This window comes from Schistocerca cancellata, chromosome 4, assembly GCF_023864275.1.
Source record: "Schistocerca cancellata isolate TAMUIC-IGC-003103 chromosome 4, iqSchCanc2.1, whole genome shotgun sequence".
Taxonomy (NCBI): Eukaryota; Metazoa; Arthropoda; class Insecta; order Orthoptera; family Acrididae; genus Schistocerca; species Schistocerca cancellata.
Genome location: NC_064629.1, coordinates 431485494 through 431507463, shown reverse-complemented (window position 1 = coordinate 431507463; position 21970 = coordinate 431485494). Strand labels below are relative to the sequence as shown.

Sequence of the window (21970 nt, the reverse complement as noted above, 5' to 3'; positions counted from 1 at the left end):
GAAGACTTCACTTGCCCCCTTGATGGTGGGGTGCTCTTCCCTCCCTGTTGCTCCTGCACCACCTACTTTGGGGGCAACGCCCCCCTCAACCGGAGAAGCGTGAGTCTTCTGTGGTTCATCTCACTAAGAAGGGGTCCCTTGGGTCACTCCCTTCCCAGGTTTCTGCTCGTGGGAAAGATGACACCCGTCAGTGGCTGAAGAGCCCAAAAAGCAGCTGGTCGTAGGGCTTCACGCTCATCCTCCGTCCTGGAGACTTAATCAGTGAAGTCCTTCCAGCCAGGGAGACCTAAGGAGCAGCGAGAGAAATTCAGAAAGAAGATTCCGAAGGCCAAGGGCATTGCGGTGGCACCCACACCACCGCTACCTACAAGCTCTGCATCTGCGGATGAGGTGGAGATTCTGGCGTTCGCTGAGGACCTGGATCTCGCCGGACCCTCAGACACCATAGATACAGACTGCTCAGGCAGTAAGTCGGTGGCAGCAGGTGACCCTGAGGCGTAAACTGCCTCATTGAATGTTCCATGCCTTCCCAGTCTCACGATGACGTCATCCTCCAGTGGAATTGCGGCGGTTTTTTCCACCGCCTGACTGGGCTACGGCAACTGTTAAGCTTTACACTTGCTTTCTGCATTGCCCTCCAGGAAACCTGGTTCCCGGCATTAGAGGAACCGTAGCCGCTATAAACGAGTGTCAGGTGGAGTTCGCGTTCATGTCCTAAACTCAGTCTGTAGTGAAACTGTGCCCCTTCAAACCCGTCTTGGAGCTGTGGCTGTCAGAATGACGACGATGCAGGAAATAACTGTCTGTGATGTATATTTTCCTCCAGATGGAACAGAACCCCTGATTAATCAACTCCTTAAACCTTTGGGAGATTTTAACGCTCATAACCCCTTGTAGGGTGGCACTGTGCTTACTGGCCGAGGCAGTGACGGCGAAACTTTCCTGTCTCAGTTCGACTTCTGCCTCTTAAATACTGGGGCCACCGCACATTTCAGTGTGGCTCATGGTAGTTACTCGGCCATTGATTTATCAATCTGCAGCTCAGGACTTCTCCCATCTAGCCACTGGAGAGCACATGGCGACCTGTGTGATAGTGACTGCTTCCCCATCTTCCTATCAGTGCCCCGGCGTCAGGCCCATGGACGCCTGCCCAGATGGGCTTTAAACAAGTCGGACTGGGAAACTTTCACCTCTGCTGTCACCGTTGCATCTCCCCCACACGGTAACATCGATGTGATGGTTGAGCAGGTGACTACAACAAAAGTCGTGTGTTATGCATGTTTGTCGCCGTCGTTCCGTTCATCCGAAACCAGGACTTTACCTTAATGACGATCCACCCACTGTAGTGGAGACATATCGATTCTTAGGACTGGTTTCCGACGTCCTATTGACTTGGCTCCCTCACCTTCGTTAGCTTAAGCGGAAGTGCTGGCAGCACCTCGATGCCCTCCACTGTCTTAGCAACAGCGTCGTTCAGTGGTGTTTGTCGGGACCCCAGGTCACGTCCGAATCCCAGGGAACGAACTTGCCGACAGACTGGCCAAACAGGCTACACGGAAACTGCTTGTGGATATCGGAATTCCAATAACTGACCTACGTTCGTTTTTACGTAGCCAGGTTTTTCGGCTTTGGGAGACAGAATGCCATAGTCTCAGTATGCACAACAAACTGCGTGCCATTAAGGAGACTACGAATGTGTGGCAGTCCTCCATGCCGGCCTCTCGCAGTGACTGTGGTTGCTGCCGGCTCCGCATTGGCCACGCTTGGGCGACCCACGGCTACCTCCTGCGCCGTGAGGACCAGCCTCAGTGTCGATGCGGCGTCCGGTTGATAGCGGCCCAAATTCTGGTCCGCTGCCCCACTTTGACTGCCCTGCGACGAAATCTTTGGTTACCGGACTCGTTGCCGCTGATTTTATCTGACAACGCCTCATCAGCTAATTGTTTTACGTTTTATTCGTGAGGGTGAGTTTTATCGTTTGATCTAAGTTTTAGCGCTGTCCTTTGTTCCTCTGTGTCCTCCACCCTAGTGCTTTTATGGTGGAGGTTTTAATGTGTTGCAGAGTGTCTGGCTTCTCCTTTTTATTCTCATGGTCAGCCAGCCATGGTAATCTATTTTGTCGTTTTAATCTCTTCTACCTGTTTCTTTCGTTTCTGTGGTTGTCTTCTCCTATTTTGCCCATTTAAGTGACGAGCGGGGTAGCTATGCGGTCTGAGGCACCTTGTCACGGTTCGTGAAGCTACCCCCCGTCGGAGGTTCGAGTCCTCCCTCGGGCATGGGTGTGTGTGTTGTCCTTAGCGTAAGTTAGATTAAGTAGTGTGTAAGCTTAGGGACCGATGACCTCAGCAGTTTGGTCCTATAGTACTTCCCACAAATTTCCAAAATTTGTCCATTTAAGTGTTTGTTGCCCTTCCGCCGTTCTTGTGGGTTTTTTTCCTTTCTCTCCGTTTTGTGTTGTCAGTCTCGCTTATTTTATTTTCACCCTTGTGGTATTGTTTTATTCGTGACAAGGGACCGATGACCTATCAGTTTGGTCCCTTCCCCCCCCCCCCCTTTTTTTTTTTAAACCCAACAACCTACATACCTCGGAGCTGCTATGTCGCATCGCTCGTGCACGGACTATAACACCACGATCAAACTCACTTAAATCTTGATAACCTACCATTGAAGCAGCAGTAACCGATCTAATAACTGCACCAGATACTTTTTGTCTTTTACAGGCGCTGCCGACCGCAGCACCGTATTCTACCTGTTTAAATATCTCTGTATTTGAAAACGCATGGCTATAGCAGTTTATTTGACGCTTCAGTGTATATACGTGGGAAGGAGAAGAACTATGCTTGACACGAATTCGTAAAAAGGTAGTTAAGTTTCCTGCTCGCCTGAGACTTCTGAAACAAAGGAGATTTCATAATTGCTGGATTGCGGTGTAGACGAGACTTCGGTGACCATTGGCGACATAGGGCGGTAGTCTGTGCATAATTCAGACATGTCTTCCTTCCGCCGATTTCGATGACCTTTTCTGTACGATAACAGACGTATTGCTTAAAACCTGTTGCCGCAAAAACATATTAGGATGTAAGTGTACGCTGAAAATAATTTTGTAATTTTTTTTAAAATAAATGTTTCAGTTTTATATGAATAGAAGAAAGTTTTACTGTCGAGACTCCGTACTGCTAGGCTTCTTATTTTATGTAGTCATTTAGTAGTTGTTTTGAAAGCGAGATATTTCATGTTTGGTTTTTCTGAATTTTATGTGGTATTTCGCTTAAGATAGCGCTCGGACAGAATATTCCGTGGTGACAGGAACAATTTTATGTTCCCTGTCTGTTTCAGCCAATTATATGAATTGGTTGGCATATTTGGTGCTGTTTAAGGCATCTTTTACGATTATATTACTATATTTGAAGAGTTTTTTTTGTGACTTTGTTGCGGGGAGAAAGGAATTTTTAAGCAGTTTTCAGGATGATTCGCTGCGACAGTCAACTCAGTGCGTATGTGTGCTGAATATGAGTATTGAATAAGCACCTTGCTTTTGCAGCAGTAGTCTAAACAAGAATAATTTTGTTTACCAATCAGTGTAAGGCAACAATTACGCGTCTGGATAATATTCGTGGTAGCTTACAAATACCGCGTCAGAAAATGAGAAGCAGAAGTTTCTTCGTGCTAAGTTATACATCTTACTAGTTTCTTTGAACCTTAGATAAACTGGTCATTCCAGTCGTCTCAAAAAAAGGCTCAAAGTACTTCCGCCAAATGAGCGTGCTACGTCAGTTGCTGGAATTGCGTAAAGCCGTAAGTCGTACTTCTTGCGTCGAGGCGATAAACCTGTACTGTTATATAATAAATACGCACAGAGCTGGAGGAGTTTACATAACTTTTTCTCCTCCGTAGATTCACATTTTTATTCATGTGCACATGTAGAGGGATTATTTCGTTACCCAAAAGATCAGAAGCTTTCAAATAGCGCATGCGCTGTTGATGGCCCACACTCACAGTCACCTTAAAACGACAAAAGCAGTTAACCACCGTGACGCTTTCGCGCTAACCAAATGAACTTGTAACGAAACACGCTGCCCATCTTTGTATCTTCTCTATTTCCTCCGTCAATCCTAAGTTGCAATGGTGTCCAGCAGACGAGCGACTCCGAAGTATCGGTCGAACGAAGGGTTTGTGAATTACCTCCTTCGTAGCTGGACTATACTTTTTGAGGACTCGTCTAATGAATCTCAATCTGGCATCTACCTGCCTGCCATTAGTTCTATGCGGTCATTCGACTTTAAATCGTTCCTTACGCATACTTTTAGAAGTTGTACATGCCTCTAGTGATTTTTCTGCACTCGTACGATACGATACAATAATGGTTCTCTCTACACATTTAAGCTCAATATGCTACATTTGTTTATGTTAAGGGTCAACTGTGAATCCCTGCACCAAGGGTCAATCCTCTGTAGGTCTTCCAGAATTTCGCTGCAGTTTTCCAGCCTGCTACTTACCTATGTAGTGCAGATAATGTACGACGATGAATGGAAAAATATGTACTGTGTCGAACGTATTGAAAAGAAAATTCTAGAAATCATCGGTGAAATAATACAACCTGTTGACTTTTTTTCTTTAGTGCAGATGAGGGCTATTTTATGGGCAGCGAAGTAAATATACACAATTTCCAAATAAAGTGGAGTAGTTATGGTAAACTATATTACGATTTTACTGTACAAGCTTATTGTCAGCCTTTGCCAGTGGAGTCATTCATAATCGACACGATGGGTTGGGTTCACCACACCGCTCTATTGGTCGTTTATGGCTTCTCAGACCTTAGAGCCACTGTTGCTCATTCAAGTAGGTCATCTTTTTTACCAGAAGGAATAGTGCATCCCGTTCCAGTCTTCCATCCGTGGATAATTCCCTGGCAGTACGAGAATTGGCGGCGGTTCCTCTGCATGACAGGTAGACACGCTGACAGCACTGCTACTGAGTCGGGCGTGATCGATTCAACGTAATCCTTTAGCTACTGAACTACCATTCCACCTTACGTTTAATGCGAATTTCGTAGATACAGCCCGGTCAACTAAGACCAGAAAAGGTCGATCAGGGGAATTTTTGTGCAGTGGTAGGAGGAAGTGCCTTGTGCCATAAACAGCATAAACAACATACTGAAAAGCCTAACCGTTGTATGTGAGATGCGGTAGCGTTCTCGCTTCCCACGCCCGGGTTCCCGGGTTCGATTCCCGGCGGGGTCAGGGATTTTCTCTGCCTCGTGATGACTGGGTGTTGTGTGATGTCCTTAGGTTAGTTACGTTTAAGTAGTTCTAAGTTCTAGGGGACTGATGATGACCATAGATGTTAAGTCCCATAGTGCTCAGAGCCATTTTTGTATGTGAGCGCTGTGGCGAGAGGTGGGGAGGGGGGGGGGTCAGGGTGACGTAAACACGTCAATATTTTATGTTTTTTTTTAATAACTCGAAAAACCACTGCTCCCAGCGAGAATGTGTTACAGTACAAAATTAGAATACATTGAATTCCCTACAAAAAAGTTAATATATTCCTGCAAGAGTGCTTGTTCGGTTTTCAGTTTACAGATAGACTATACCTCCCCAGGATTTCCTGTCCAGTTCTCTTACATGAGCAGGCAAAATAACTTAACTGAAAAGAAACATGCCTCCGAGCACTATGGGACTTACCAGGTGAGGCCATCAGTCCCCTAGAACTTAGAACTACTTAAACCTAACCAACCTAAGGACATCACAAAAATCCATGCCCACGGCAGGATTCGAACCAGCGACCGTAGCAGTCGCGCGGTTCCGGACTGAAGCACCTAGAATCGCTCGGCCACCGCGGCCGGCTAACTTAACTGACTCTGTGTTTATATAATGGAGTTATTTTCATTTTGTTAAGCGAGTACTTCCTTGCAGTTGTCAAACGCTAAACCCCTGGAGCGGTCAACTGTCTACCACACTGAAGAGCTGTCCCAAGTGTAAAATTCTGTCAATTTGTATTCGGCGATGTCGATTTCTTTGTTTCCACTATCACTGGCTGGAATACAGTTCACAGCGTGGGTGAGGGATATCAAATGCATCATCCCAGCCTCAGCTCTCTCAACATGTCTCCCTCTGCAACGGAATTAGGTCACCTAGGTGTTATGGAACTTCAGATAGTGTAACAAAAGTGAAGCAATGCATTAGGGGATATTTTTTTTCTAGACTGGAACATGCTCAGTCCCATTCCATCAGACATATTCACTCCCTTCTTGGAAGATATACTGGAGGGGGTGGGGGTGGTAAGTGGACCCACTCGCTGCAGCCCATTCTACAAGTGACAGCAGTTCTTGAATGGAAGATATGTATTCAGTCTATCAGAAACCAAATTAATGATGAGAGAAGTGCAGTAACTTTCTAGTCATTTATTGACTCACCACCACATGATTGAAATACAATTACTCGGCTTTGCAGTATGCTGTCGACGATAGACAGCAGCAAGGTACCACATTTACCAACCTAGTCCTATTCTCACAACACTACATAGGTCACTGACAACTTCACACAAATTAATCACTTCTCAGCCACGGTTCACGGGAACGCATTTTACATAAAAGCTCACTTAGCAACTGCAAATAATTCCTCATTTAATTAACTGAAAATAACTCCACTGAGCACGTGTTTATATGGTGACTTTCTAGGGAGGTCTAGTCTGCCTGTAAACTGAAAAGTGAGCAGCACTCTTGTTGGGGAAGTTTCCTTTCCCTGAAGAACGCTAAAGCCGCATCACAGGCTGAATTAGAATCAGTTCGCCTCTAACAGTGCAGGACAGTATGCAGAGGTTTACGTACATTCTATCCATATGCATTTCTTGCATTACTTTCATTTGTAACTTATATCTGCACCTCAAATAGCGTCAACGCAATTTGCGGAAAATGACGACCCCTGGGCATTTCTTCACACTACGTCATCAATGACTCATACGGTACACTGCGGAGGATCGTTATAACTTTGTGAAACTCCTTGTAGTTGTTTCTTGAGACGTAGTGGGGTTTATAAAGTGGGAAATCACCTGTTCGCTCTTCAGTTGGCAGATCTGTGAAGGAGGGGAGGGCATGACCACAATCCGGCGACCTACCTTACCTTGAACTTATACCTTTCACCCCCTATCCACCACCACCACCCCTACCACCACCCTGTTACACCCCCAGAAAACAATCTGTCCCTGAATAAGGCTCTACCGTACATAGACACGGGAAACGCATTTTATATTTGTTTTTAATCCACTTCATTTAATATAAAAATATTTTATACAGTTAACACACTATTTTTAATAATCTGCAATCTTTCCATCCCCTACTACGCCGAAACTATTAGTCTTATATAAAAAATGAACAGGAACTTTTTGTAGAAGATTTAATGTATTCATTTTGTGCTGGGAAACATTTTCGGCAGAAGCAGCAGCTTTATGACGATCCAGGAAAAACATAAAAACGTGACATTCAAACGACAACCCATCTTCCCCCACCCCCCTCCAACGCTCACACCACACCGGGCAGAGTTTTTCGTATGTTCATGGCATTCCTTCCTACAACTGTACAAGAATTTACAACTAAACTAATTTTTTCCCCTAATTTTCCTTCGTTGACAGGACTAATAATTTCCGAAGGGACTAGGTGAATGAGTCATATCATATTCCCCGATTCCGATGACAAAATCTTGGAGAGTATACATGTGTTTAAAGTGTTTCCAAGTTACATGAAATACGCTGTGTGCAATCCTGCAAAAACACACACTTCCGGCAAACGTATCTACATCTACATCTACATCCATACTCCGCAAGCCACCTGACGGTGTGTGGCGGAGGGTACCTTCAGTAACAAAACATGTCTTCAATCGCGCTCTAGGAAAATTCGTACAAGCTAATGGAATAAACGACTATACAGACTCAACTGCGTTTCATGCACCCATACGGAGATTGTTGCAAAAATAATGATTACTACTATCTCTCTACAAGATTGCCGGGAAACATAGAGCAGTCTTAATAACAACTCGTGAATCCATAAGAAACGCCAAGTATCAAGTTAACACTAACATACACAGTCGGAGCCCGGTGTTGATGCTGACAGAAAGATGACATACTCAATTCCAAATTAAAGTATTCAGTCAGGACTCCAGCCTAGAGACCATGTTATTCAGTCTGTATGTATCACAAGCAGTAAAACAGTCGAAGGATCAGTCTGGTTGAAGTTCTCTCCTAGACAATAAAGTAGTCAGACGGAATGGATACGGCTTTGAAAACTGATTATAAGACAAACATCAAGAAAAATCAACAAAGGTAATGGAGTGTAGTCGATCAAAGTAAGGTGATGCTGAAGGGATTTAGGAATAAGTACAGGTCGCTTACAATGAAACTTCCGCTACTTGAGATTGCTCTGATGATAAACGAGTGATCGCAGCACAATGAAATTATATCGAAACATTTTTAATGACACGCAGAAGAGAAATAACGAATAAACCAGGAAAAGAAACACATTTTGATGTACACACGAGAAGCTAATATTTGTTAATTTCGTCTCAGGTTTACGTTCCAAGTTACAAACTTTCCTCAGTATGACAACTATCTACATACACGACAGCCTGTAACCGCACTAGAGATTGCTCTGCTGCTGCCCGAAATAACGATGGACCATGGAATGTTCAGCAGTCATCACACAGCTCGTGCACTGATTGAAGGTCACACGTTGCGTCCAGCATTCTCAGCCATGGCAACAGTAACTTTTTGAACTGTTTGTGGCGCAGTTCGCAGTCTGCCTCTCCCAGAAGCAGTTCTCAAATCGCCACTGAATCCGAATTTCCTATTGACGTACGTCACCCCTGGTGCGGAAAGAAGACCTGCTCGTATTTCTGTAATGCGTTAATACTCGCTTAGAGCAGCAGTACTATTGCAGTTGTTTTTATAAAACAGCTTTACGTGTAAAGCCCCTTGCCCACACCCATGTTGACTGTATACAGCTGTAATGTACAGTGATACTTACGTTCCAACACTGTGTCGCCGTACCAGGACCGGCGCCCAATAACAAGTCATGACACTAACAGCGTTAACAACACAAACCTGGCAGCGCACAGTCAGAACATTATTTCTATAAAGCTGGGGACCCGTACAGTAAATAGTTTTCGTCTACAATGGCTCAAGTAACCACCTTACGTCTTAAAACGGAAGTAGAGTTTTGCGATTTAAACGGCACAATAGCTAACGACGGCAGAAGTATAGATAGGAGATGTAAAATGTAGACAGGCAAACTCAAGAAAAGCATTTCTGGAGAATAGAAATATAGTGACGGAAAGGGGAAGTGTTACGCCATGAGTATCTTGGCCAAACGATACCTAGCTGGTACTACAGTATTTCAGTGCCAGTAGGATGCCCTAATTACACTATTGGCCATTAAAATTGGTACACCAAGAAGAAATGCAGATGATAAACGGGTATTCATTGGACAAATATATTATACTTGAACTGACATGTGATTACATTTTCACGCAATTTGGGTGCATAGATTCTGAGAAATCAGTACCCAGAATAACCACCTCTGGCCGTAAGAACGGCCTTGATACGCCTAGGCATTGAGTCAAACAGAGCTTGGATGGCGTGTACAGGTACAGCTGCCCATGCAGCTTCAACACGATATCACAGTTCATCAAGAGTAGTGACTGGCTTATTGTGGCGAGCCAGTTGCTCGGCTACCATTTACCAAGGGTTTTCAATTGGTGAGAGATCTGGAGAATGTGCTGGCCAGGGCAGCAGTCGAACATTTTCTGTATCCAGAAAGGCCCGTACAGGACCTGCAACATGCGGTCGTGCATTATCCTGCTGAAATGTAGGGTTTCGCAGGGATCGAATGAAGGGTAGAGCCACGGGTCGTAACACATCTGAAATGTAACGTCCACTGTTCAAAGAGCCGTCAATGCGAACAAGAGGTGACCAAAACTTGTAACCAGTGGCATCCCATACTATCACGCCAGGTGATACGCCAGTATGGCGATGACGAATACACGCTTCCCATGTGCGTTCACGTCGATGTCGCCAAACACGGATGCGACCATCATGATGCTGTAAACAGAACCTGGATTCATCCGAAAAAATTACGTTTTGCCATTCGTGCACCCAGGTTCGTCGTTGAGTACACGGTCGCAGGCGTTCCTGTCTGTGGTGCATCGTCAAGGGTAACCGCAGCCATAGTCTCCGAGCTGATAGTTCATGCTGCTGCAAACGTCGTCGAACTGTTCGTGCAGATGGTTGTTGTCTTGCAAACGTCCCCATCTGTTGACTCAGGGATCGAGACGTAGTTGCACGATCCGTTACAGCCATGCGGATAAGATGTCTGTCATCTCGACTGCTAGTGATACGAGGCCGTTGGGATCCAGCACGGAGTTCCGTATTACCCTCCTGAACTCACCGATTCCATATTCTGCTAACAGTCATTGGATCTCGACCAACGCGAGCAGCAATGTCGCGATACGATAAACGGCAATCGCGATAGGCTACAATCCGACCTTTATCAAAGTCGGAAACGTGATGGTACGCATTTCTCCTCCTTACACGAGGCATCACAACGACGTTTCACCAGGCAACGCCGGTCAACTGATGTTTGTGTATGAGAAATCGGTTGGAAACTTTCCTCGTGTTAGCACGTTGTAGGTGTCGCCACCGGCACCAACCTTGTGTGAATGCTCTGAAAAGCCAATCATTTGCATATCGCACCATCTTCTTCCTGTCGGTTAAATTTCGCGTCTGTAGCACGTCATCTTAGTGGTGTAGCAATTTTAATGGCCAATAGTGTATCGTCATTAATCGAACTTATTTTCGGTACAAAAAAAAAAAAAATAGCCGTTCTTAAAGATGAAGAATAGTATGAGCACATGATGGATATTGGGTGTGTCTAACGCTTATGGACCTTTTCAGGTGGAGATCGCAGCATAGGGTGTCCAGAAGACGTGTATGTACAGTTCATCGCAATGTTTTGAACTTTGAGATAGTTCGAATCAGTGCATGAGGGAGATCGGAACATCAAATCGACAGATCAGACGATTCACTGTTATTCTGTAGTGCAGTAAAGGCAGCATTAGTGGAGACGAGATAGCACGGGACAACAGTGTGGCAAGAAGAGTAGTGGCCACGGGTCCTTCGAGAAGAATTACGCACGAGAATATCGTAGGACTGTTTGCGTAGCTTTGACGAATGAACGAATGACTAGTTAACTCAGGGCAGAGGATGCAGGCAGTGTGCTCCCTGCCGCCGTTGGATAAGCAGCTGCAGCAGCAACTCGTATACTCCTAGCTCACTCATTTGTTACATAGTTTAATTCTTAATTTATTTGCGTGTTTTTGGTACTTGCATTGTTAAATTCATAAATTTCGTGCGTATTATAGTATTTGAGAGTTGTAGCATCGCGTTTTAGTACCTGAATAGTGTAAATTCGCGTAGTTTCCTTCCGCCGCCGAGCAGTGTGTCAGCAGTGCACAAGTTACTGCATTTACTAGGCAATCTCGTATTTTAATAACCGTTTAAATTTTGTGTCGATTTGTTTGCGCTCTGTGTAGATTAGTTCAGACGTTCTTTGCACAAGTTTTTAGCATGGATAGGGACTGCAACTGCTGTGTTCGGATGCAGGCTGAGTTGGCATCCCTTCGCTCCCAGCTTCAGGCAGTGTTGGCTTCGGTCACACAGCTTGAGGCTGTTGCCAATGGGCATCACTGTGGGCGTCCGGATGGGAGTTTGTCGGGGACGGCCAGCTCGTCCCACGCATCCCCCGATCGGGCTACGACTGTGGTTGCCCGGGATACTGCCCGCATTGAGGCTGATCCCTCACCTGTGGTAGAGTGGGAGGTCGTCTCAAGGTGTGGCAGGGGGCGAAAGACATTCCGGAGGGCTGAACGGAAGGCCTCTCCAGTTTGTCTGACGAACCGGTTTCAGGCTCTGTCTCTGGCTGATACTCAGGCTGATACTGATCTTCGGCCTGACATGGCTGCCTGTCCTGTTCCAGAGGTTGCCCCTCAGTCTGCAAGATCCGGGCGGTCGCAGAGGGTGGGCTTACTGGTAGTTGGGAGCTCCAACGTCAGGCGCGTAATGGGGCCCCTTAGGGATATGGCAGCAAGGGAGGGGAAGAAGACCAAAGTGCACTCCGTGTGCATACCGGGGGGAGTCATTCCAGATGTGGAAAGGGTCCTTCCGGATGCCATGAAGGGTACAGGGTGCACCCATCTGCGGGTGGTCGCTCATGTCGGCACCAATGATGTGTGTCGCTATGGATCGGAGGAAATCCTCTCTGGCTTCCGGCGGCTATCTGATTTGGTGAAGACTGCCAGTCTCGCTAACGGGATGAAATCAGAGCTCACCATCTGCAGCATCGTCGACAGGACTGACTGCGGACCTTTGGTACAGAGCCGAGTGGAGGGTCTGAATCAGAGGCTGAGACGGTTCTGCGACCTTGTGGGCTGCAGATTCCTCGACTTGCGCCATAGGGTGGTGGGGTTTCGGGTTCCGCTGGATAGGTCAGGAGTCCACTACACGCAACAAGCGGCTACACGGGTAGCAGGGGTTGTGTGGCGTGGGCTGGGCGGTTTTTTAGGTTAGATGGCCTCGGGCAAGTACAGAAAGGGCAACAGCCTCAACGGGTGCGGGGCAAAGTCAGAACATGCGGGGACCAAGCAGCAATCGGTATTGTAGTTGTAAACTGTCGAAGCTGCGTTGGTAAAGTACCGGAACTTCAAGCGCTGATAGAAAGAACTGAAGCTGAAATCGTTATAGGTACAGAAAGCTGGCTGAAGCCAGAGATAAATTCTGCCGAAATTTTTACAAAGGTACAGACGGTGTTTAGAAAGGATAGATTGCATGCAACCGGTGGTGGAGTGTTCGTCGCTGTTAGTAGTAGTTTATCCTGTAGTGAAGTAGAAGTGGATAGTTCCTGTGAATTATTATGGGTGGAGGTTACACTCAACAACCGAGCTAGGTTAATAATTGGCTCCTTTTACCGACCCCCCGACTCAGCAGCATTAGTGGCAGAACAACTGAGAGAAAATTTGGAATACATTTCACATAAATTTTCTCAGCATGTTATAGTCTTAGGTGGAGATTTCAATTTACCAGATATAGACTGGGACACTCAGATGTTTAGGACGGGTGGTAGGGACAGAGCATCGAGTGACATTATACTGAGTGCACTATCCGAAAATTACCTCGAGCAATTAAACAGAGAACCGACTCGTGGAGATAACATCTTGGACCTACTGGTAACAAACAGACCCGATCTTTTCGACTCTGTAAGTGCAGAACAGGGAATCAGTGATCATAAGGCCGTTGCAGCATCCCTGAATTTGGAAGTTAATAGGAATATAAAAAAAGGGCGGAAGGTTTATCTGTTTAGCAAGAGTAATAGAAGGCAGATTTCAGACTACCTAACAGATCAAAACGAAAATTTCTGTTCCGACACTGACAATGTTGAGTGTTTATGGAAAAAGTTCAAGGCAATCGTAAAATGCGTTTTAGACAGGTACGTGCCGAGTAAAACTGTGAGGGACGGGAAAAACCCACCGTGGTACAACAACAAAGTTAGGAAACTACTGCGAAAGCAAAGAGAGCTTCACTCCAAGTTTAAACGCAGCCAAAACCTCTCGGACAAACAGAAGCTAAACGATGTCAAAGTTAGCGTAAGGAGGGCTATGCGTGAAGCGTTCGGTGAATTCGAAAGTAAAATTCTATGTACCGACTTGACAGAAAATCCTAGGAAGTTCTGGTCTTACGTTAAATCAGTAAGTGGCTCGAAACAGCATATCCAGACACTCCGGGATGATGATGGCATTGAAACAGAGGATGACAAGCGTAAAGCTGAAATACTAAACACCTTTTTCCAAAGCTGTTTCACAGAGGAAGACCGCACTGCAGTTCCTTCTCTAAATCCTCGCACAAACGAAAAAATGGCTGACATCGAAATAAATGTCCAAGGAATAGAAAAGCAACTGGAATCACTCAACAGAGGAAAGTCCACTGGACCTGACGGGATACCAATTCGATTCTACACAGAGTACGCGAAAGAACTTGCCCTCCTTCTAACAGCCGTGTACCGCAAGTCTCTAGAGGAACGGAAGGTTCCAAATGATTGGAAAAGAGCACAGGTAGTCCCAGTCTTCAAGAAGGGTCGTCGAGCAGATGCGCAAAACTATAGACCTATATCTCTGACTTCGATCTGTTGTAGAATTTTAGAACATGTTTTTTGCTCGAATATCATGTCGTTTTTGGAAACTCAGAATCTACTATGTAGGAATCAACATGGATTCCGGAAACAGCGATCGTGTGAGACCCAACTCGCTTTATTTGTTCATGAGACCCAGAAAATATTAGATACAGGCTCCCAGGTAGATGCTATTTTTCTTGACTTCCGGAAGGCGTTCGATACAGTTCCGCACTGTCGCCTGATAAACAAAGTAAGAGCCTACGGAATATCAGACCAGCTGTGTGGCTGGATTGAAGAGTTTTTAGCAAACAGAACGCAGCATGTTGGTATCAACGGAGAGACGTCTACAGACGTTAAAGTAACCTCTGGTGTGCCACAGGGGAGTGTTATGGGACCATTGCTTTTCACAATATATATAAATGACCTAGTAGATAGTGTCGGAAGTTCCATGCGGCTTTTCGCGGATGATGCTGTAGTATACAGAGAAGTTGCAGCATTAGAAAATTGTAGCGAAATGCAGGAAGATCTGCAGCGGATAGGCACTTGGTGCAGGGAGTGGCAACTGACCCTTAACATAGACAAATGTAATGTATTGCGAATACATAGAAAGAAGGATCCTTTATTGTATGATTATATGATAGCGGAACAAACACTGGTAGCACTTACTTCTGTAAAATATCTGGGAGTATGCGTGCGGAACGATTTGAAGTGGAATGATCATATAAAATTAATTGTTGGTAAGGCGGGTACCAGGTTGAGATTCATTGGGAGAGTCCTTAGGAAATGTAGTCCATCAACAAAGGAGGTGGCTTACAAAACGCTCGTTCGACCTATACTTGAGTATTGCTCATCAGTGTGGGATCCGTACCAGATCGGGTTGACGGAGGAGATAGAGAAGATTCAAAGAAGAGCGGCGCGTTTCGTCACAGGGTTAATTGGTAACCGTGATAGCGTTACGCAGATGTTTAACAAACTCAAGTGGCGGACTCTGCAAGAGAGGCGCTCTGCTTCGCGGTGTAGCTTGCTCGCCAGGTTTCGAGAGGGTGCGTTTCTGGATGAGGTATCGAATATATTGCTTCCCCCTACTTATACCTCCCGAGGAGATCACGAATGTAAAATTAGAGAGATTAGAGCGCGCACAGAGGCTTTTAGACAGTCGTTCTTCCCGCGAACCATACGCGACTGGAACAGGAAAGGGAGGTAATGACAGTGGCACGTAAAGTGCCCTCCGCCACACACCGTTGGGTGGCTTGCGGAGTATAAATGTAGATGTAGATGTAGATGTGTCATCACGACCGTCAGGAACAAATTACTGGAAGCTGGCTTGAGATCTCGAGTTGCCGTGAGTCTTTTACTGCGGACATCATACCACAGACAACAGAGATTCAAATGGTGCAAGGCCAGAGTGAACTAGGATAATAAATGGGATTGTGTGGTGTTCAGCGACGAGTCTCGTTTTTGTTATGGCGAGAAGACCGGCGCCAACGTGTCTGTAGACGACCTGGTGAAAGGTCACAGGAAGCATCGATTCACGAGGACCATACCGCCCCCAACTGCCGGAATCATTGCTTGAGGAGGTGTTGAAGGTAACAGGACTGATTTGGTAACTGATGAACAGAAGCTGAATGCTCGCGTTCCGCGTTCTAGTCCTAGACGGGCCAGTTGCGCCGACCGACCACCGTGTCACCCTCTGCCAGTGCCGTCGTTGGTTGCGGTACAGGGTTGCATGTGTTTAGCACACCGCTCTCCTGGTCGTTTTGGGTTTCTTAACTAATTGGTCAAGTAACTCATCAGTTGACCGCACGAGGCTGAATGCACCCCGTACCAGTCCTCCCACCGACGATAAATCCTTGGTAGTACTGGGTATCGAAGCTGGGTCCTCAATGTCGTAGTCAGCCACGCTGACCATTCAGCTACGGGGGTAGACTCATGACTACGGTACCAAATTGTATATTCCGGCAGGATAATGCAAGACCCCATACTGCAGTTCACATTACAAAAGACTTGAGGAATGTACGGTACCTTGTCTGGCCTGCCAAATCCTCTGATATGACTGGAATATGATGGGAAGACGTAGATTTTCATACTAGCTACAGGTAGAAATCTTCATGAACTGACAAAGTATGCGTTTCAGACGTGGCAATAAATACCTCGAGATAACTAAAAACGGTTCAAATGGCTCTGAGCACTATGGGACTCAACTGCTGTGGTCATAAGTCCCCTAGAACTTAGAACTACTTAAACCTAACTAACCTAAGGACATCACACACATCCATGCCCGAGGCAGGATTCGAACCTGCGACCGAAGCGGTCGTGCGGTTCCAGACTGTAGCGCCCTCGAGATAACTTTTGGAGGCTTTTTGCTACCATACCACAGTGAATGCGTGTGTGTTCGTGCCTCTGGGGCTCACAACTCATACTGATATTTGATCATGGACTTCAGTTCGATATCCACAAAGTTTGGTACTTCATAGTGACAAAATGTCAAGTTCCACCAGTGTATGTTATAACGTCGAACATAAATAAGCTCTCCGAACTTAAGTCACCCCAGTGCGTGAGCATTACAGATGGAGCAGCAGCAATAAAGTCACGTGCTCCTCGGCGCACGCACTGCCACTACCTGAGCTTAAGGCACTGGTGACCAGCGAGACATTTACGTTTCAAGCTGACTTTGTACGAAACTCGGGTAAATCTAAGGACGTGACAAAGTGGCAGAAAGGAGCGATTGTGTTTGACCGTGGCCATTGCCATACGATGTGTGAAGTTGCTAGATTTGTTGGTGTTACACGGTGGACCATTCAACGTGTCTACAAGCAGTCGTGTAACAGAAGTGACCACGCAACGCGACGTCAGAATTGTGGTTGGAAAAAGACCCTGAGACAGGCCGGAGATGCGTTTCGCGGCTTGGGAATCAAAATAGCTTCCAGACACCACAGGCGTTGTTGTAGGTAGTGAATGAAGGTCCGTCCCAACCTGTTACAGAGGAAACATTGCGACGGAACAGTATCCAATGAACATTTGGAGTCGGTCACCACGCAAGTGGCATATAAAGACGACAAAAGCAAAGTTCATCGGGTTGGAAGAATAATGGAACTGATTTTCTGAACACTCTCCATCCCTATTTCATCTCCATTGGCTTGCAAAATCACTGACTTGAAACGCATAGAAAATTATAGGACACGTTGGAACAGAGGGTAATACGCTCGCATCAGCATCCCCACAGTCTGGTGGAATGGCGCTCAACTCCTCAGCGAGTGGCTTTACATCGATGCGATATACCTGCATAATCTTGTGGACTCACTTTCTAATCGAATCCAGGCGTTTATCAAGTCCAAGGGCGGAATTACACGGTATTAAATGATACTTGTAATGATTTTTGTAGGGGTCACTAATTTTTGTCTGGTGGGCATATGTTAAGAAATATTATTTTGGAGCCGGCTGGAGTGGCCGAGCGGTTCTAGGCGCTACAGTCTGGAACCACGCGACCGCTACGGTCGCAGGTTCGAATCCTGCCTCGGGCATGGATGTTTGTGATGTCCTTCCGTTAGTTAGGTTTAAGTAGTTGTAAGTTCTAGGGGACTGATGACCTCAGAAGTTAAGTCCCATAGTGCTCAGAGCCATTATTTTGGAGTGTAGCTCGAAATGGAAGTGCAAAGTGGACGACCAACAATAGAGACAAGACAACAGAAATTTTTGAAATGTGGTGTTGCGGAAGAATGTTGAAGATTAGATAAATAGGTTGGGTATCAAATGAAGTTGTACTGCATCGAATTGGGGAGAAAAAGTCTGATAGAATAATTTGAATAGAAGAAGGGATAGGTTGAGAGGGAACATTGTGACGCATCAAGAATTTGTTAATTAAGTATTAGCACGCAGAGCTGCGTTAGACGAGTCTTCTGACGGAAGATGACGACAACCTGTGCGAGTTAAGAAAATTTTGTATCATTTCTAAATTTCCTATATATTTCGACATTTAAGGGTGTTTCACTTCGTACCGAATCGCCATCCGTTATCTACCTCACTGATAAAATATTAATGCTCTTCATCAGGGAAACTGAGTAATTTACTGGGAAACGAACCGGAGACCTCGAGGAATAGCCTGCATTCGCCACTACTGCATACTGATTGGCGTGTGCTCTCGAAGCATCAGTATTCCAGCCACAGCGTCACAAGACGTGAGAAGCAATTTTCTTTCTTCCGCCCAGTCCTCTTGTGCGAGATTTTAATGGGCGCGCGAAGTGCGTGATGAATATTGAAGGTCGTCCGTAACGAGGTCACTTGGCAGGCGTGTGGGGAATAATGAACTCCACTCCCCTGTCCGCCGCTTTAAAGCTTCAGACACCTGTTGAGCCTGCGCTCTAACGGAACAAGGAGGGAGCTTCTACGAGCCTGCGCTTCTTTCTCGAGGGCCTCACACACGACGGATCGCTGCAACCCTTCGACAGGTTGCTCGATCTACATCTACGTGACTACTATGCCAATTAACACTTAAGTCTGTACAGTTCCGCTCTCGAAGACAGGAAAGCCGGCCGTTGTGGCCGAGCGGTTCTAGGCGCTTCAGTCTGGAACGGCGTGACCGCTACGGTCGCAGGTTCGAATCCTGCCTCGGGCATGGATGTGTGTGATGTCCTTAGGTTAGTTAGGTTTAAGTAGTTCTAAGTTCTAGGGGACTGATGACCTTAGAAGTTAAGTCCCATAGTGCTCAGAGCCCCCTTTTAACACAGGAAAGCCGGCCGGTGTGGCCAAGCGGTTAAAGGCGCTACAGTCTGGAACCGCGTGACCGCTACGGTCGCAGGTTCGAATCCTGCCTCGGGCATGGATGTGTGTGATGTCCTTAGGTTAGTTAGGTTTAAGTAGTTCTAAGTTCTAGGGGACTGATGACCTTAGAAGTTAAGTCCCATAGTGCTCAGAGCCATTTTAACACAGGAAAGATGAACAAATCTTTCTGTGCGGGCTCTGATTTCTCTTAAGATGGCCTTTGACATTTGGAGGAGAAAATTTGGTGAATGAAAATTCGTGGAAAGATCTCTCAGCAACGAAATACGCCTTTGTTTTAATGATTGCCACCCGAACTTCGCCCGCATCTCGTGGTCGTGCGGTAGCGTTCTCACTTCCCACGCCCAGGTTCCCGGGTTCGATTCCCGGCGGGGTCAGGGATTTTCTCTGCCTCGTGATGGCTGGGTGTTGTGTGCTGTCCTTAGGTTAGTTAGGTTTAAGTAGTTCTAAGTTCTAGGGGACTGATGACCATCGCTGTTAAGTCCCATAGTGCTTAGAGCCATTTGAACCACCCGAACTTCCTTGTCGTATCCGTATCACTCTTTCTCTTCACGATAATAAAAACTATGTGCCCTTCTTTGGACTTTGGACTTCGATGTATTCTGTCAATCCTATCTGACAAGTATCTAATATCGGGTTGCAGTACGTCAGAAGAGGACTGACAAACGTAATGTAGGCATTCTTTACTGTAGATTTGTCGAAGTGTTCCCTCAATAAAACGCATTCTTCCCCACCTTATTTGTAATAGTGTCAATTTGTTGTTCGTAATAGCAATCCGTAAGTATTGTCTTCAATCGACAACGTTTCAAGTTGTGTGATATGCCGTGTAATCGAAATGAAGCGTTTTTAAAAAAAAAAAAAAAAAAAAAAAAAAAAAAAAAAAAAAAAAAAAAAGTACCCATGTGGAGGACGTCACACTTTGTATTTCTCAGGGCCAACTGCCACTTTTAAAACCATGCATATAGATTGTCTAAATCATTATTTGTTAGTTTTGATCTTCTTACGACTGTACTAGACGGTTAATGATATCATCTGCAAACAGTCAAAAAGGGCTGCTCGGATTGCCTCCTAAATCATTTCTACAGATTAGGAACAGTAGAGGGCCTACGACGCTTCTTTGGAAAACCCCACATTTAACATAGACTTCACCAGATGACTTCCTGTCAAATACGTAGAGCTATGACCACTCTGACAGGAAATAAAGTATCCAATTGCATAACTGTGATGACACTCCAGACTTCCAATTTGATTGGAAGGCGCTTATGAAGAGAGGTGTCAAAAGGATTCGTGAATTCTAGAAATAAGGAATCGCAATAGGGATCAACTTCAGCTCTCTTGTCGACAGAACTCATTTGTGCGAATATAAAGCCAACTGTGACTCGCAAGCACGAGATCTTCTCAATTCAATAGATATGTCAGTAGGTATTTCATAATGTTGAAAAACAGTGTGTGTCCCAAAATCCTCCTACAAATAGACGTCAGTGATACGAGTCTAAAATCCAGTGGGTTACCTCTATTTCTTTTCTTCTGTTCTTAGACTGCACATGTGTGGACAGATCTCAAACTGCAGTAAACGATCGCTGATCACTCGTAATTCCCAAGCGATCCGACTGCCAAATGCCTCAAATCGACTAAATGATTTTAGGCTTGATCTGAAATTTGGTTTTCCATCTTTCATTTTATGTTACTGGGAAATTACAAACTTTTAATGACTGCATGTTGAGATTTTTTCTGAGCCACTGACTGCTTTAGTAATCAGTAATCAAGAATTTTTTTTCTTCAAATTCGTCTCAAATTGTAGAGGATAGAGTAGCGTGGAGAACATCTGAAAGATGATGAGAGTAAACACCATATATTCACTCTGCTGGCTTTTGTGCGATCAGCACCTTCTTTTCTAAGAGATGAGCTACCCCAGAAAATTGATGCCATTATACATAAATGTGTGGAAATGTGTTAAGATATTTATTCATTATCAAAACAAGAAATTGTCCGAAGTTCGAACTTGAAGTTGCTGAACTTGATTTCTTGAGCAGCTCAGTAAAATATTTATTCCAGTTCAAGTTTTCTTCAATATGTACATCCAAAAATGTGTAACAATGTTTATCCTATTTTCTGACTATTCATGTGCTGTTGGCATTCTGTTTGTTGTATAATACTGATGTGCTGAGGTCATTTTTGTTTCAAAAATAGTACATTTTCAGAAAAAACATTAACTATTTCTTCGTTTGCTTTCTCTCTAAGAGGGCTTAATCATAATACTTGTGTCCTCTGCAAAAACTACCAACTCCGCTTGATTTATGTTAAGTTGGTCATTCCATTGTATAAGGAATATCAGTGGAAAGCTGTTAATCTTATTCTCGGAGTTGCTACGGTGCCTGCTTGTTTTTTGGAAATGTAGCGAAATGATAACAGCTCCTTCGAGCGGCGGCAGTAATCAGTCGGTTTCCAGCACGTGCACCAAGTTTCGTCAAGAAAGATAAGGCAGGTCAGATGTCGTTCAGCAGCGTTGCTAGAGGCCACCATTCCAAGGACGCAGTGTGATTGGATTTTTATCAGTTAGGAACTACGACTATTTTTATGAATTTGAGTAATCTGCATGACGAGACAGTTATAAACGTTCGGAAAAGTGCCACTACTTCAGAAACAATGTTTGAAAAGCGTCTACCTCACGAATGTGACTATTTGCTCTTATTTGTTGCTAGAAACGTATGTTCGTAGAAAATATGAAGTCTCTGTGGCAATAAACCTTGTATATCTAGCTTCCTTCTTCCCTAAAAGACTAGATGTGATAATTTCAGTATCGATACTAATTATTACTTATAAACGAAAAGCGCGAACATGTGGATTTTGTGCAGTACTGATTTATTCAGTTAACCAGATATCGGCTAAGACAGCAACCTTGGGCCTGTAACTGACTATTGTTGTCAAAAGAGGATACGGTTGCCTGAAGTTCACATACCAGATGCTTGTTTTCCTTATATTTAGCCT

The 21970-nt window shown here is 45.2% G+C and overlaps 1 protein-coding gene across 1 annotated transcript in view; it reads left to right on the top strand.

The window, feature by feature from the left end:
- The window catches only part of LOC126185026 (amidophosphoribosyltransferase-like), a 247646-nt gene that overhangs the window by 46127 nt on the left and 179549 nt on the right, over window positions 1–21970 (top strand). The window lies entirely within an intron of this gene.